Genomic DNA, 16,929 nt, shown 5'->3' with positions numbered 1-16,929 from the left:
TAAGTGCAGCAGAAATTTTTTTGTAACCTTGGCCAGATCTGTGCCTTGCCACAATTCTGTCTCTGAGCTCTTCAGGCAGTTCCTTTGACCTCATGATTCTCATTTGCTCTGACATGCACTGTGAGCTGTAAGGTCTTATATAGACAGGTGTGTGGCTTTCCTAATCAAGTCCAATCAGTATAATCACAGCTGGACTCAAATGAAGGTGTAGAACCATCTCAAGGATGATCAGAAGAAATAGACAGCACCTGAGTTAAATATGAGTGTCACGGCAAAGGGTCTGAATACTTATGACCATGTGATATTTCAGTTTTTTCTTTTTTAATAAATTTGCAAAAATTTCTACATTTCTGTTTTTTTTCTGTCAAGATGGGGTGCTGAGTGTACATTACTGAGAAATAAAATGAACTTTTTTGATTTTTGGAAAATGGCTGCAATGAAACAAAGAGTGAAAAATTTAAAGGGGTCTGAATACTTTCCGTACCCACTGTATATTACGCTTTGTGAAATATTGGATATTTTGAACTGTGGGCCTGAAACAGTATTTAAATGAAACATGAAGTTTACAGGGGGGAAACACTCTTGGTGAAAGTGTTAAGTACTCATAGACATAAACATGACAATGTATGACAAATTATATAAAATCTTAATCTGCAAATTAATAACTATAGCTTTCAAATAAAGTTAGTGGAGTATTTAATATTAATATCTAGTGTAGTAGAAGTATAAAGTAGCATAAAATCAAATACTCAAATAAAGTACAAGTACCTCAGAATTGTACTTTAGTACAGTCCTTGAGTAAATATACAGTATGTTTAAGATCTGAGTGTTCTTAGACAAACTGTGCTACAGTACTACTATATCCGAGTTGTATATCCAAGTATCCGGATATATGATGTATAAGATCTGAGTGGATTGGCTATCGTGTCTGATCACATGCATGTTCATTGCAGGAGGAAATGTTGTTTTTTGGCAAGACAGAGAGTGTGAACCGCAATTACAAAAAAATATAAATTGGCACAGTGGCCTATACAATCAGGTTAAGATACTAAAATTAGAAACGTGGTTTCTGAAAACCACCAAAAACAAAGAGATTGGTAACAGTGTCAAATCAAACTACTGAAATATGGGTTTGTGTGAAACGTGAAGAACTACAAGGCAGAAAATCGAATGCCTTGGAATTAAATCAAACCAAATAGATTCCCATGCTTTGCCCTCTCACTGTGACAGTCAGCATGGCACCAATCTGTTCTGGGCTTCTGGCCCCGGCTTTCTGTTTACTCGTCTTTCTTTCAGACAGCAAGACTAGACGCCAATTAACTCCTCAAAAAGTTATAGTCATATTACTGAGAAGATATTAATACTGTGATCCTACACTTCATATTGGTGTCAGTGACAATGAGGCAGACACTTGCTAATGAATATATTCAGTAAGAAAGAAAAGAAACAGTGCAGTTCTCTTGTTTTGAATCCCAATTTGGGGCACTTTGCATTTTAATCGGATCATTGAACCACTGTCAGATTTGCTGAAGACAAATGGCCTCCACTGACGTTACCAAAACTACAAAGAACAAGACAGAACAAACCACCCTAAAAAAACAAGGCTGTATGATTAATCCTCACAGTTGTTCCGACATGAAACGAGCACCAGCCTGAATCAGCTGCACCCTCAGCCTCAGCAACAGGTGTGCGTCTGTGTAGCAGGTGAAACGCTGCACTGCTGCACACAAGTGAAGCCGCTCTAACGTGTTTAATGTTGTCCCGCTGTGTTGTACAGAGGATACACGCCGCAGCTGAAGACACTGTGAAAAGACTAGACAGCTCACAGTGTTTCTAATTGGCATTTCTCAGATTGGTTCCTCACGTACACAACATTTTTCTCTCCTTCTCTGATCTCATTAGCTGTTAACTTCCCTCTGTGTTCAAATATGTGTGACTGTCTAGTCTAATGTGTCCATCCGTAAATACTGTTTTGAAAGAAAAACATTTGAGACTACTGATTACAAAAGAGGGATTTATTAAAGCCGAAATGTAATGGATAAATGAGAGATCTAAGTTTTAAGTTTATATACCACCAAACTGTAATCTTGATGCTGAAAATCTGCAAGTACACGTGAAACGTATTGCTGCTGTTGGATCATCAAAAAGTGTTATTATTGCTGTAGATTCTTGCTATGTGAGTGCCTCTCCTTCCCAGCCCAAGATCAATATGTGAGATCCAGGGCGGCTGAAGATTTACGCTACATGTTCAGCCTTCCTGGGTTCCATCAGGGTTTACCCAAGAATTCTCAAAGTCCCTTGACATCCTGTCTTAAACTAGCTTAAAGAGCAAAGTACGATGATGGTGATGAGGAAGAAGTCTTTTGACCGATGTTGTGTTTGTCTCACGTTGAAATGTGGATGTAACATTTATTGACTACTTGTTGTGTCACACTAGGGAGTTACTAGTAAAACAGTAAAAAAAAAAAAAAAAAACACCCTGACAATCAGGTCTGTAAACTTCCTCTTTAATGTGTCTTGTGTTGTCTGAACTGCCTGTGTCTAAGCTGAACATTTCCAAGACGCCACTTTAATGACAGTATAGAGGACAATGTTTTTGTACTTACCTGAGTTACCATTAGGAGAGACTCCAGGACAACAACTGCTATTAACTGAATGATTATTAAGCTGCTAATTTGTCCTACACTGTTAGAGGAAAAAGATATACTTAGCAAAAGAACCAAATCTTTCAGAGAGGCTCAGCTTGTTAGGTTAGCAGCAGGGTTCACATCCTGTGAAAGCAGCTATTGAAGATCTGTGGCACATGCTCAAGAATTAATGATGGTTGAGGCCAGAGAAAATGGCCTGGTTTCCTGGCTACTGACCAAAGACACTGCTACAGTAGCGTTTCCAGGCTGGTAATCACAGTTCCTGGTTCAACACAACAAAGGCGCAATTACTGTCGGCGTCTCCTGAGAGATTTCTCTCCACTGGTGGTTAGCCAGGTACCAAGGCTACAATTATGAGATACTGTATCTAACAGTGGGCTCTGCGCAGGAAGAGAGCAGCTGATTTAATAAGAAGTGAGCAATCACAACAACCCGGGTCACTTTTAATTTCCACATGCGAGTACCACTCATGCTGTCATGGCAGGTACACATGTAGCCATCGTACTTTGTCCCACACGAACTGTAGCTCAGAAATCAGAAGGCACAAAATGGACACAAGACGAGCCATAATATAACAAAAAAGGGTTTTGTGACCTGACCACTGCAGTACGGGTGCACTTAAAGACACAGGAACATGTAATGGTAAGCACTGTAGTCATAATGTATCTTGTCTCCCTCAGGTTTTCTTTTTTCGCCGTTTCTTTTTTCCATTCCACTTTATTCCTCTTACAAAAGACTGCCTTATTATGTCTGAATCTGAAACAAGACAGTAAATGCGCTCTCCTCCCAGCTGTTTCTTTCTCTGAACACTCACACACACAGCAGACACACTCTTCATCCTATTTTACTTTTCAATTATCCTTTGATCCCCAATCTTCTGTTCACTGTAACTATGCTAGCTTTCGCTCTCTGCTCGTTTTGTAGTCATGCAGCCCGAGAACTTATTCCCACCAAATCTTTTTCTCTGCCACCTCCTCCTCTTACATCTGTTTGGACTGTTTTCCACTTGTTGCATGGTGTTCAAAAGAGGAAAGATGACTGGGACTTATGCATGTGGTAATGTAGGAAATTTGTCATCAAAACAAAACAAACATTTACAGCATAGCACCAGTAAAGCTTTGCATCTGGCTCATTTCTGCCATCGGTTTGCACTGGTAGAGACGCCACGGGCACTTCTGGTATTTGTTTCATTTATACATGCAAATCCTATGTTTGGTTCCCCAGTGGCATCAGAAACAACTTACAGAGACAAACGGTTTCTGAAGCATAATCCATCATTGCAATAATGGAGCCAAGGAAGAATGAATCAGAATTACTTCATATCTCTAACATTGTTACACTAATGCATGTCTTATGTGGAATACTTTCAGTAGAGTATCAATATTTAATTCTGGTGGCTGAGAGCGGCAAAAATTATAAAACAAAAAACAGGAAAAAGTAATTGCTTTCATATCCTTTGCTGCTTCTTTTAACAATGATGGATTGAGCTCAGGAAGTTATTTTACATACTGGTAGATGTAGAAATAGATTGTGGTAACCAGCCCTGATCAAGGATCGTCATACTCCATACAGTATAACGGCCATGCCAGATGGTAGGCAATCGTTTTAGTGACTTAAAAATTGTGTTAAGCAGGTGTAAACTAACAAATAACACAAATGAGTCAGACAGATAAAGGTCTCTTCTATTAAAGTCAAAAGAAAGATGGCACAGATTTTGTTCCTAGCTCGCTGGAGAGCGCTTAATGCTGCCACCGGTGGTCACAAGCTGTACAACAGCAATGTTGGAGCTGCACTCCAGGAGCAACTCAAGCACCATGTTTGATTTTACGTGGTTTGTATTGACTTCAATGGAAAAGATCTTTCTTGGTCAGAATAATTCATGACCTGATGCTGTTTTTTTTCTACCTTTTTTAATTCACAAAGGAAGTCCAGTGAGTTTTTATTTTCAACATTATTCCTGTGACAAATTTTAGGAGCAGCCGTGTGACTACAAAGTCTGGGTTTTATCCTTGATATGTAGTATGACGTATCTGCAGCAGTGCTAAGTGAGACTGTAAGTAGTTGCACAAAAATGTGTAAAGGTGATGAAGAAAACATTAAATAAAGATTTTTAACAACCTGCTGTATGTTCCTAGTGCAAACCATGCTAGCTATGAGCCGAAAGCTAATTGTCACTGGTGCTAACATTAAAGGAGATTACTCTGTCTGTCAGTAAATGTACAGTTACCTTTACATACATATTATGCAAACAGTTTGTCTGCACTGTACAGTTTATGTCTAATCCATTGTATACACACAGAAAACAATGATATTGAATAAAGGATTTATATAAAGGAAGTCTGACTGCACTGATTGGGTGAGTTTACTGCACAAAATTTCAGTCTCATCCATTATTTTTTTATAATAACTTACCATTTATAGATATCATCTGTTCACATATGTTTACAATGCCCACCTGCCAATATCACACACACTCATACACCCTTCGAAGTCTATTCATCCTTTGTGTTGACTGTAGGGCAGGCTGTATTATCAGCCACTTCAGCAGCAGAAAATGTGTAGTAAGTCACTGACTTTGTTTAGCAAAAGGACAGCAGACTATTCAGCCTATTCAGCAGACAATTACTTGTCCAGTAACTAGAGCTCAGACATTATGTATTTCATCCTTTTAACTTGTGTAATGAATGAGGTCAAATGGCTAACACTGTGGTACAAAACAACCCAAAGGAGAAACCGACAGACACATATATAGAGAGACAGCTAAAGACCAAGCTCTACCACTCTCACTCCATTGTGTATCTTCTTGCCTTGAAGTACTAATCAGGTAGAGTGCCCCTAGCAGGCTACACTTAGCAGCTACGTTATATTTTGCCTTGAGCCCCAGAAAGCAAACAGTATGCTGGAATACTCATTTGTGCTCATTTGTGATAATTTAAACTTAAAAAAATAAAGGTATTAAAACTAGATTTTAACACTGGGCCCTTCAGTAATATGTAACAATGCAGGAGCTGCCCTAAGGCTCTATAATCATTTTAATTGCTATTGAGTTTTAAAGCTGTTGTACACCATGTCTGAACAGAAATTCTGATGCAAAATATGAAAAGAAATTTCACACTGGAACAAAGCACACCACATTTTATTTTATTTTATTTTTGCGCAACTTCTCAGCAATGGAGTCTCCGAGGGGGGGCCTCAGCTTACCTGAAAGTCAAACTGAATTGCAGATTCACTGGATTTGAATGGCTGAACATATTGGAAATGTGGGCAGTGATTCAGCGGTGTGGAACCAGCGTGGACCTGCAGTGATGACCCAGAAATTTCACAAAACAAAACACGTATTTCGCTGATGAAAATGCTCTCTGCTCAGTTTCCACAGAGCAGAGGATCACGGAAGCGCAATTAAACAGTGTTGCTATCAGAAAGATACTGTATGTATAGACACATTCAGACAGGTTGACAGGCAGGAAGAAACACATCTCTCACACGCGCACACACACGCATCACATGGCCTTTAAATGACAGATGAACCAGCAAATACTGTAATTAGGTGGATGGTAATTAAAATTTGCATATGTAAATGTAATGTCAATTAGGTGTACTTTGAAGGGCTACATGGTGTTTGATTAGCATGAAGGGGGTTATAAAGACCTGTAACTTTAATTATATCTGCAAAGCTGCTGATGAAGATTGTTCTATTGCTACCTACTTTTAAAAAAAAACTTGTTAAAGTATTAAGATAGACTTTGTCATGATTCTATTTCCTGCATCACGCCTCAGTTATTTTACATTAATATGTCTTGCCTTGTCATTTCAGATATTTTGTTTAACCATCTGTTCTGTTGTCCTGTGACATTTTGTAGTCTTATTCATGGTGAGATCACATGCCTCCTGCATAAATTTTGTTTTTTACTTCCGTATTTTGTCGTTGCACTGCTCTTGTGTGATTCATCACTCTGCCAACAAATTCAAGTAGACTAATGTGAGCAAAGTGATGTTAAGAATAGCTTCAGCTGCTCATCTGTAGCTCTTCCGTGTTCATGTATCCAATACGATTTGTATGCAGTACAGGCCTTATGATGGAGCTGTTATCTTTCTCTGTGTAAACATCCATCATATACCCATGCATCCTCTCCAGACTGTGTAATTGATCATGGATCAATAAATAACAGGGTCTAAATCTTTGTAGTCCTTCAGTTCTCAGTCTTTTAACCCTTTAACACTGCCCTGTCTTTTGGGAGTGATCAGCCTGAATTTAAACAAAAGAAAAAAAAATTATTGTTGGAACCTTAGCGAGGTCTAATCTATCAATGTATACATAAGTCTGTGCTCACTTGAAGGTGTAGAGAGGTCAAAACTCCAGCAACACTTGTAGTATACAGAAGTAAATAGATGACCCTGATGAAGAGTCTAACAATAAAGTGTTGTATATACTACAAGTGTTGCTGTAGTTTCGGCATCTTTAGGCTTTTTTCCCGCCTCCATGCACTTTGGAAGTGGGTGAGGTTGTGCCAGAAACCCCTGCTCGCCTGAAGGTTTAGCATTACATTTCACTCTTGACCTTGGAAATAGTTTCACAAAACAATCCCACGTGACAACTGAACAAACAGGGCAGCGCAGTGGTGCTGTGAAGTTTGCATGTTCTCCCCTTGTCTGCGTGGGTTCTCTCCAGGTTCTCCGGCTTCCTCCCACCGTCCAAAAACATGCGGACTAGGTTGATTGGTGACCCTAAATTGTCCTTAGGTGTGAGTGTGACTGGTTGTTTGTCTATGTGTGGATTGGCGACCTGTCTAGGGTGTACCCCATCTTTCGCCTGATGTCAGCTGGGATTGGCTCCAGCCCCCCACAACCCTGGGCGCAGGATAAGTGGTTGACGATGGATGGCAACTGAACAAACGGCATCTGCTGATGAAGACCGTTTGATACGATTGAAAGGTCAAGAAAAAAGCTGACAAGAGGGTTCTGAGTTTGGATTGTTTTGTCAAAAATTATACGTTGTTCTCACAAGATGAAATGTACCACTTTTGGGGGGCTTCAGGGACGCTGGACTTTAAAATCAATATTAACCTGTTTCCTCCTATGTCAAACAAACTCGAACTAGAAATCTTAGCGTTATATTTGACCCTCATTTGAAAACCATGTCATCAAATTGGTTCAGTCATGTTTTTTGCGGAAATCAGACCATTACTATCTGCTTCTGGCTTAGAACACATCATTCATGCCTTCATTTTCTCCCATCTCAACTTCTGTAATGCCCTTTTCCCTTGCCTTTGTCAAACTGGCACGGCTGTACAGCTTGTTCAGAATGCAACCTAGGCTTTTATCACTTATAAGGACCTACATGGCTTAGCTCCTGCCTACATCTCAGAGCTACTAAGCCCACACACCACAGAGCGTGCTCTTAGGTCTTCCAACCAAAATGTGTTGGCTATACCGCGGGCCAAATGTAAAACAAAAGGCAACCGTTCTTTTCTGTCCTTGCACCCAAACTCTGTAACGATCTCCCTCCTCCCATCAGATCAGCTGAGTCGTTGAATGCTTCCTGTGGTCGTTTGCGTGTTGCGTTTGTATGTGTCTGTGGATGACCTTCTCAGTGTTGGGCAAGTTACTTCCAAAATGTTACTGCCATTTGAGAGAAATTAGTTATACCTATTACAATATTCAATATTACTGTCTCTGAATTGTAATGTTTTACACTACTTTTACATAACTTTTTAGTTACTTTAACTGCTATTTAATGCTCGCATTATTCCGATAGTAAGATGTGCCTGGATAGGAAGGTTCTACTGATGCAGTCATATCCATAGATTGTAACAGGTATAATATTAGCAATTTTTTTACTATTGCGTTATATTACTGTGTTACAGCAAAAAGCAATACATTACTTTAATTGCGTTACTTTTGTAACATGTTACTCTTACACTGGGCCTTCTAAATGTTTTTCTCTTGCGTCTTTGCTTCATAATATTTACAGCACTTTGTATCCTGTGTTGAAAATAAAGGTGCTATATAAATAGAATTTTACTTACTTACTTACTTACTCTCTACTATCTCAGGAAAAGATATGGTTATTCAGATTTACCACTTCTCTACCTATCTTGTAAGACAGATTTGTTGGGTTTTTTTTCATTGAAGGCACTGAGGTTATTTTATTTTTATTTAACCTTTATTAAACCAGGAAGTCCCTTAAGATTGGAATCTCTTTTGTTATGTCCTCGATGATGTTTCCTGTCTGCCCTTCAATGTTAACTGTCCATTAAAGGTGAAAATGCCCAAATAAAAATCATAGGGGGGCAGCATCCTGCTGGTGAAATGTGGACACCTAACATGTGTATTTTATGGCCCTGTTTGGCTCCTAACCAATGAGATCACTCTGGCCACCAGCTAAACTAAAACTCCATTATGCACAAAGCACAAATGGTTGAACAGTAATCTCTTATTAAAAAGCAGCCAATTATAGCCGGAAAGCAAAATGACATTTTGTTATCACGAAGCACAAAATGTTTCGATTTCCCGTCTTTCTGATTAATTTCATTAAAACAGCATCGACTTGGGATTTTTGGTCTCTTATCTGCCACAAACCCACGCGCGCACACACACACACACACATATAGTATGCCCATGCTGAAGCGATGTGTTTGAGGTGGCATTGAGGGCTCACTTGAGAGCCTGTTTCTGTCTGCCTCATTATCATCAAAGACAACAGGCACTCCAGTACATGCGCACACACGCACACACACTTGCAAACAGACACTTACTTGCACGCACACACACACTTACATGCGCATAAAGGCATGCGTCATAGATGGTTTTCATAGTAATCATGGCCACTTCAAGCTGCAGTGTCCCTCACTGCTGCTGTCACGTGAAAACCTTGTATCTCTTGTCAACAGCTGAAACTAAATAAAGCAGAGCAGTGCGTAGCTTTACCCCTGTGGTTTTTATGTTGTTTTTTTTTTTACAATTATCCAGCAGTGCTTATACATGGTCTCAGCAACCAACATGTGACAGGAATTTTCCTTGGCCCTTAGATGAGCATGTGATCCTTTAATTGAAGGTGAAACATGAAAAGAGCAGCAATATGAGGTTTTCACACAACAGTAGCTTTATGTTAGGCTGTTTCATTAAATCCCCATGGCAGCCAGACTGCTGTCAATCACTGTGAAAGATTCAGATCAAACCTCTCATTAATTTTTAAGTGCTGCTTCTATGTCTCACTATAGTTATTTGACTTGTGTAAAAAAAAAGAAAGAAAGAAATTCAGTGGTCTAGATTATTATGAGACATTAAAAGTCTCCGCCGAAACCCAGGATGGTGATCAAATAATGTGTGTTCTCACTAGAAACACAATTTATTGATGCATATTTGTATGAAATGTTATCCAGATTATTCATTAGATTAAAAAATCAGGAACAGAAACCTCCTTTGACTTACTCTTGAACAATATAGCTGAAGGTCAGAGGTCATACTGTCTCCGACCCACTCTTCCGTTTGCCTCTCTTTTCCTCTCCCCATCCCCTTCCATTCTTCTTCTACTTCTCTCATCATTACCCTCCCTCTGTTTGTCATTCCTCCTTCACTCTTCTTCGCAACGAAAGGGAAGAAAGAGGAATGTGAAGGCAGGAGGAGAGAAGGGAATCATTTATACAGTCACTTATAGTTGATAAGTGACATTTGATGGGCACACACACAAACACGCAGAGTAGGGCAGAGCAGCATCCAGCTAAGCAAACGCGCTGTCTGAATACTGATTAACCAATCAGAGCCCATTTCTGCCTGGTACCAGAGATACTCGTTGGCTGCCATGGCAACCAAGAAAGCATCACAGCTGAAAGGAGAGGGAAGGAGTGCCTTAGTGTGTTTATGAGTGCGTGCACTGAAGAAACAAATCCATCTCCTCCAGCTTGGAGAGAGGAAAATTTGATTGATTAGTGTTTGACAGGCATCTTTCAGGCTTCTTTAGAAAGCGCTTCGAACTTTAAGCTGCAGTTATCAGTATTATAGTCTGCAGTTTCCCCTCAACTCTATGAAGTGTTTTTAGCGTCTTTCAGTTAATTGTTTTGGTTTTACAGCCCGCAACTTTAATGTTTTGATTCACTGTTGCCACTCGTTTCCAGGAGCAGCCAGCTGTACACTACCTGACCAGCTACCAAACAGACAGACAAAGTTAGTAACTAGCTGGGGTTCACAGCGGAACATTTACCTGCTAATGAGCAAAATATATGACTTTAAAAATTACTCCAAATGAATGTTAATGTTGTTTTGTGTCTGCTGGATGTGTGAACTGGTAAAAGCTAACACTTTATAAAATCATAATATGCCAGTGTTTTGTTTTCAGCTCTGCTTTGACAGAAAATCAATGAAAACATCTTTAATTGTTTATAATACCTTTTATTCTCCTCTTGTTGCATTATTTTATTTTGGCGATACTGCTGGTTTTCTGGTGAGACAATTTCTTTTTTGGACTTCTGCTTTTATCCACCTGATGAATGTCTAATTTCAGATTCACTCTCTGCTTAGCTTAATAGCAGTGAACCAAAGCAGCAGTTTGCTGTAAAACCAGAACAACAAAATGAGCTAAAACAGGCTAAAACTCATAGAGCTGCAGAGTTGGGCGATAATTCTCCTCTGGCTTCCTCACATCAAGTGACCCCATTCGCATTACATCTAATAATTGAATTCAGGGTTAAGAAAATTTGATTTTAATTGGAATTGTGAAGTTTTTCACATGACTTCAAAGCATCATAATGAGTATTGTTTAGTAAATGTGATCAAATGTGGTGTTATTCTGGACAGAGCTTTGGCAACAATGTGTCTAACACACTTTGATGGCTTTGATGAAATTTTATTATCTGAGCTGCACTGAACGAGACAATAGAGAACAAAATTAAAGAAAGGGAGAGCCTTTGTCTCGCTGCTTTGGAAATACTGTCATGCAAATGAGGACCAGTGGACTGAGAAATACGGGGAGAGATGTGCCGAACAGAAAGAGATAGCCTAAAAAATCTTGCCTTATAAAATATTGTTTTACTGTACACTAATGCAGGGAATGTGATTAAAAATGGAATTTCCTTTAAATTAAGATGTCCTCGGTATTTTGCACATTGGGAAGCCATAAGTCATGAGGCGGTTTTCACAGTAATCACGTCCACTTCAAACCGCTGTGTCACTTAATGGCTTAACCAAGCGGAAACCTTCAGGTCTGCCTTAAACCTGCATTCTTTCTTATGGCCAGCAGGGGCGACTTGAAATGACGACTTCTCACCTGATTTATTACCTCAGTAAACACTTTCCTGATGTGTTTATGGTCTCAATAGCTAATTTTAAGTCTTCTTCAATACAGTATGATGTTCATTTAGTAAATTATGGTCCCATTTAAAGTAAAATAGACGATAAAGCGGGTTATGCTTTAGGGCGGGGCTACCTTGTGATTGTGACCTGTCGCAAATCGTACCTACTGCACTGTACACATTAACTAAGTGTGAACCTGTTTTTGGGTGCTGTCTGTGTTTTTGTCAAAGAACTGAAGCTTTCACAGTGTGTTTTCAATTCATTAAAGTTTTAACATTCCCTAATTTTAATATTTTGTTTGCTTAAAAACGTCTTGTTCAGCATTCACTTGTACTGAAAAACACTTTCATTAGTCAGCTCAAATTTTTGTCTACTAAGTACATTTAGTTTGAAGACTTTTCTAGCCAAAATCAGCATCTAGCAATTAATATAACAGTTAACATGAATTATGAATGCACCTTACTAACCAAGCTAGCTAGCTTCACCCTCTCATTCGAATATTGTCACTTTTGGTTCCAAAAAAACACAAGGTGGCGACAGCCAAAAGGCCAAACTCAAAGCTTCAGAACATTAGTCCACAAACTAATAGGGGATGTCACGGTCACGTCCACTTCTTTTATACATTATATTTTTAACAAAGAGCATCATCTTAACTTGACCAACTCACAGCTGCTCAGTCTGCTCTAAAAGTGCTCAAAATGGCGGAACGTAGTTGCGTGTTGATGGATCTTTTTACCATTGCTTGAGCATTCATCCCTTCTGAGACTCAGTTCAGTAGTGAACCCGACTTTCAAAGCATCTACAGTGAGCTGGGAGGACATTTTGGGGATTACTGAGTGCATCCTCTAACATCTAGATTAGTGATAAACCTTGGGTGTTCAGAGGCTTGTGTCTAAATGTCTTAAACAGACTGTGTGACATAGTGTGCCTAAACCTGACCAAACGTTGCAAACATACTGTATGTGCAATTTTTATCAAAAGTAAAGTAATGGAAGCAAACTTTCAAATGCGCCAAGTTGGAAGGTAATGACAACATGTGTTGTAAATTAGTTGGGAGGACTTTGGAATTTAAAAAGGTTAATACTGCACAAACATTTGCAAATTATTTTGGCTATCAAAAACAATTGTTACATTCGAATGCCACAATGTCTCACACTCCACACATATCACATCTCTGAGCTGTTAGCTGTTACTTCAAAGTAATCTACCTTGAACGTATTTCATTGGCTAACGCAGCACCTTACTAGAGGACGTTAAATTGTGTTGTGGCAAAGTTTAGCGACAGCCATAACATTTTATTGCACATATGTTGATAGCAGGAAAACTGAGGAAATGTTCCTTCAAACTGCAAAACTGTGAGAGTTTGCATCTGCGTTGTGTTTGGACATCTTTGTGTAAGTGATATTATTAGACAGATGGATGAGGAGAACAGAAAAAAGGAGGAGTGGATTATTACAAGATTTTGAAGGGCATCTCACCAGGTTTAATATTGAAGTTAGAAGGAAGCCTTCAATATCAGAACTCATAAATATTGTATTTCATATGAATATGATTTCCCTGGCTGGTTTTCATCTGACAAACAGATACCAATATCCTATTATCATTTGGGATATTCAAGTCTTCTATTATTTAGCTGCCTCATCAGCTCTTACCGCACTAATAAGAGGCTGAAACAGTCTACACTGTGTGTTAGTCACAGTCCGTGCTTCATTTATGCATTCATAACACCTGGAAAATCATGCAGATATATTTTTGTCTGCATGAGTGATCCACTGTTTTTATTTGTAGTTCTGTCTTGGAGTTTTAGGTTTTAAATTTTAAAATCCACAGTAAAATAGATATATGTTTAGAATTTTAGAAAAGTAAATAATGCAGGCACAGGTTGAACTTTATTTTATTTCAAACTGATATTTGCAATAATGTAAATGACTAAAACTACAACTTCATCTCCATGTTTCTAGATAAACATGATGTGTTTTTGAAAATCAATATCCTTGTTTATTTAATATTTAAGAATTTTTCCACATGCCCAATGAGTTAAACTCGTCAGAAGAGGCCAGTTCAGCGGCTGTGGCTTGTCCAGACTGTAACTGTAGCAGGATAGAGAGGACTGAAAGGGATAGACCAGATTTTACAGTCGCGTTTTAATTCATTTAGGAATAAAATTGATTGATAAATCTGATGTCCAATGTTGTTGCTTTTTCCATTACTGAGTGCTAACAGAAGCACAGCAGTTTTGTGTTCATACTCATGTGGCTATATAATTGTATTTATATATGTTCTGTACTGCACTAGAGATGCAAATGATACTATAACCACATATAATAAACACTTGCTGCTTCATTTATGGTTGAATAAAAGTACTGTTATTGACACAAATGTTTAAAGCTGTGGAATTGAAATGGTGTGAAACTGCGAGACATTTACAGTTTGAAGGCTGAAATGAAGAAAATGTATGAATGAAAGAGCACGTTGCCTCAGTTTCAAAGGTTGAAAATCAGGGTTGGGCTCTCTGTCTTTTGTGGAGAACTTGAGTTAAAATCACTCAGTGAAACATCTGGGAACAGTTCATATTTTGTTGGTTGGCTGGAAATAGAAGACCATTCGTGTGAATGGAAAAGAAGAAGAATAAGCCACAGCTGGGTCAAATGAACCACCTTTTTGGTCCTGACAGGTAACGCAGCATGTTGGTTCCTTCACAAAACAACGCCACTACGCCGGGTAGGAGCCATATCGAGCGGTTTTATCCCCCATTTTTAGAGAGTGGCTTTGAAGTCACAGCTCCATGGTTTGAGAGAGAAAGAGAGAGCACTTTCCTTGGAGATTTCTGAGAATAGGCCGCTTTATTTCTGTCTACCTCTTTGTGGTTACGGAAGGGGGGAAAAGGACTGGAGCAGAGAGAGAGAGTGTCAGCCAGACAGAGAGATCAATGCCCGACTGCAGCACAAAGAGCAAAGAAAAAATAAAGTGTTTTTCGTTGCTTTTAGGCAGCAGTAGGTGTGCAGGTTTGGTGACCTTGGTAACTGGCAATGGAGCAGAACATTTGATTGGTGTGTGTGCATGTGAGCGTGTGTCACATGCAGAGGAAGATGTTCAAATAGAAAAATCAATACATTCTTTACTTGCAGATGCACATCTAGAAAAGCATTATCTTCAGAATAAAAGCTGTTTTGTCCTCCTTTAGAACAGTTCGTTTGTTCACACAATAAACCTTTTTATAGGAAAAGCTTTTTAGCCTGATGAGTCAGACAGTTTTGTCAGTTGTTCATAGTGTGAGACACGTCTGGCCTTCCAGCAATTTCACCCGTGGGTGCTAACGCCACTCAGCCATTTCAGCACTCGCAGCAGGTAATTGTCCAGGTGTGTGACGGCAGCTGTTACGGCAATTACTTTAAATTGTAGGGGGGAGAAAGAAATAAACTTTGTTAACCTGCTCTCTTTTTTAACCTCTCTGTTAAACTGTTGTCAAGATCAAGAGATGAATCAGGGCGTGTGTCTGCACCACTAACCAGATGGGAGGCAATGAATTAGCAGGTTGCCTACACTTGTCTTAAATTTAAAGTCCACAGCAGTCATAATGGAGCCACGTGTAGCATTTTAACATCAATAAATCCCTGCTATGTTAATTTTAAGACATTGGCATAATTAAATGAAGTCATTAGAGAGGCATCCAGTGGCCTTTTACAGTAAATGTACAATAACAGTGTACCACTTCAATTAAACCCAGCACTGTTACTTCTGATTTACAGACTGATGTTTCATATGTGTTCATGCCGTGTAATAGGGAAAATGTCTGGGTATTAAAACTATATTGACCTGTCTTTTTCTAGATGAATACATAGGACTTTTTACAAGCTAAAATACTGATTGAGTAATGTTGTAGTAACTCTCGTGGTTGACAATTACGTTTTTCAGGTCATTGTATCATGTCATTATTGTATCTTTTCTGCCTCATAGCTAATATTGTCTTTGAGCGTTGCTAACTTGCAATGCTAAATTACTTCTTTGCTGTGTTTTCTTTATTTGAAATTCTGTGTTTTGGTTCTTAAGTTTACATCAAAAGTATCTATTCATAAAATGCTACCTTAACAGCGGTCACACTCGCATGTACATAGGCCCCAGCAGCTTTGAGCTAAATGCTAACGTCAGCATGCTAACATACATACACAATGACAAGTTAATATGTTATGTTCCCATGTTCCCCACGTTGTTTACATGTCTACATGCTAACATTTACTAATTAGCACTACATACAAAGTGCAGCTGAGTCTGCTTATTCCCAGCTATTTTCTAAAAGTGACCTTATGTTGCATTACATGTACAAATGATATTATAATGTCATCTATACAGGCCACATTGGACTATATATTAGAAGAATAATGATGACATCCTGTCTTGTTTTCATTACCTAATATATGAAAACGCTGCAGTAAGTTCAACCATTAACAACACCCAACCCCCCATGTCCTTCCTTCTGTCGATCTGGCTCTCTGTTTTTGCTGTCTGTCAACAGAAGAGGCATTTCCAGCCTGCAGACAGCTTCTCCCATCAGGCCTCATGACTGACGGCAGAACTCTTGTGCATGGGTATGAATACAAGTGCGCTAATAAACTATTCTTTGCTCGTCCTTTAATGTGTCGATCAACCAATTTGACCATTGTTGAGTTTTAAAAAGTTACAACAAACTTAATTCCAGTGTTTCAGTGTTTTTCTTCAAATGTAAAACTGCAGGATTTTAGGCCAGGCAATTGCATTAGAATGTTGATTAAACCATTGTTTGTATCCTCTTTGTAATGTGAAGAAAACTGACACCTCTTTGTTTAGTGCCAGAAGGACTGTTTTGTTTTGACTGTTTCATTGACACTTAAGATAGGTCAAGGTGTCAACCATTTTGGAGACAAGCCCAGTTGTTCTCTATGATTAGTTTAGAGCAAAAGACTGTTTATTCCTGTAGATTGAAGGGGGGTTTCACGTCTGGGATCGGTGCTCTTTT

At 38.9% G+C, this 16,929-nt stretch overlaps 1 protein-coding gene across 1 annotated transcript in view; it reads left to right on the top strand.

The window, feature by feature from the left end:
• LOC123975727 (fibroblast growth factor 14-like) overlaps positions 1-16,929 on the top strand; it is a 105,361-nt gene that overhangs the window by 77,418 nt on the left and 11,014 nt on the right. The gene's annotated exons all lie outside the window — the stretch shown is intronic.

Source organism: Micropterus dolomieu, linkage group LG01, assembly GCF_021292245.1.
Source record: "Micropterus dolomieu isolate WLL.071019.BEF.003 ecotype Adirondacks linkage group LG01, ASM2129224v1, whole genome shotgun sequence".
Lineage (NCBI taxonomy): Eukaryota > Metazoa > Chordata > Actinopteri > Centrarchiformes > Centrarchidae > Micropterus > Micropterus dolomieu.
This window is presented reverse-complemented; position numbering and strand designations above follow the sequence as displayed.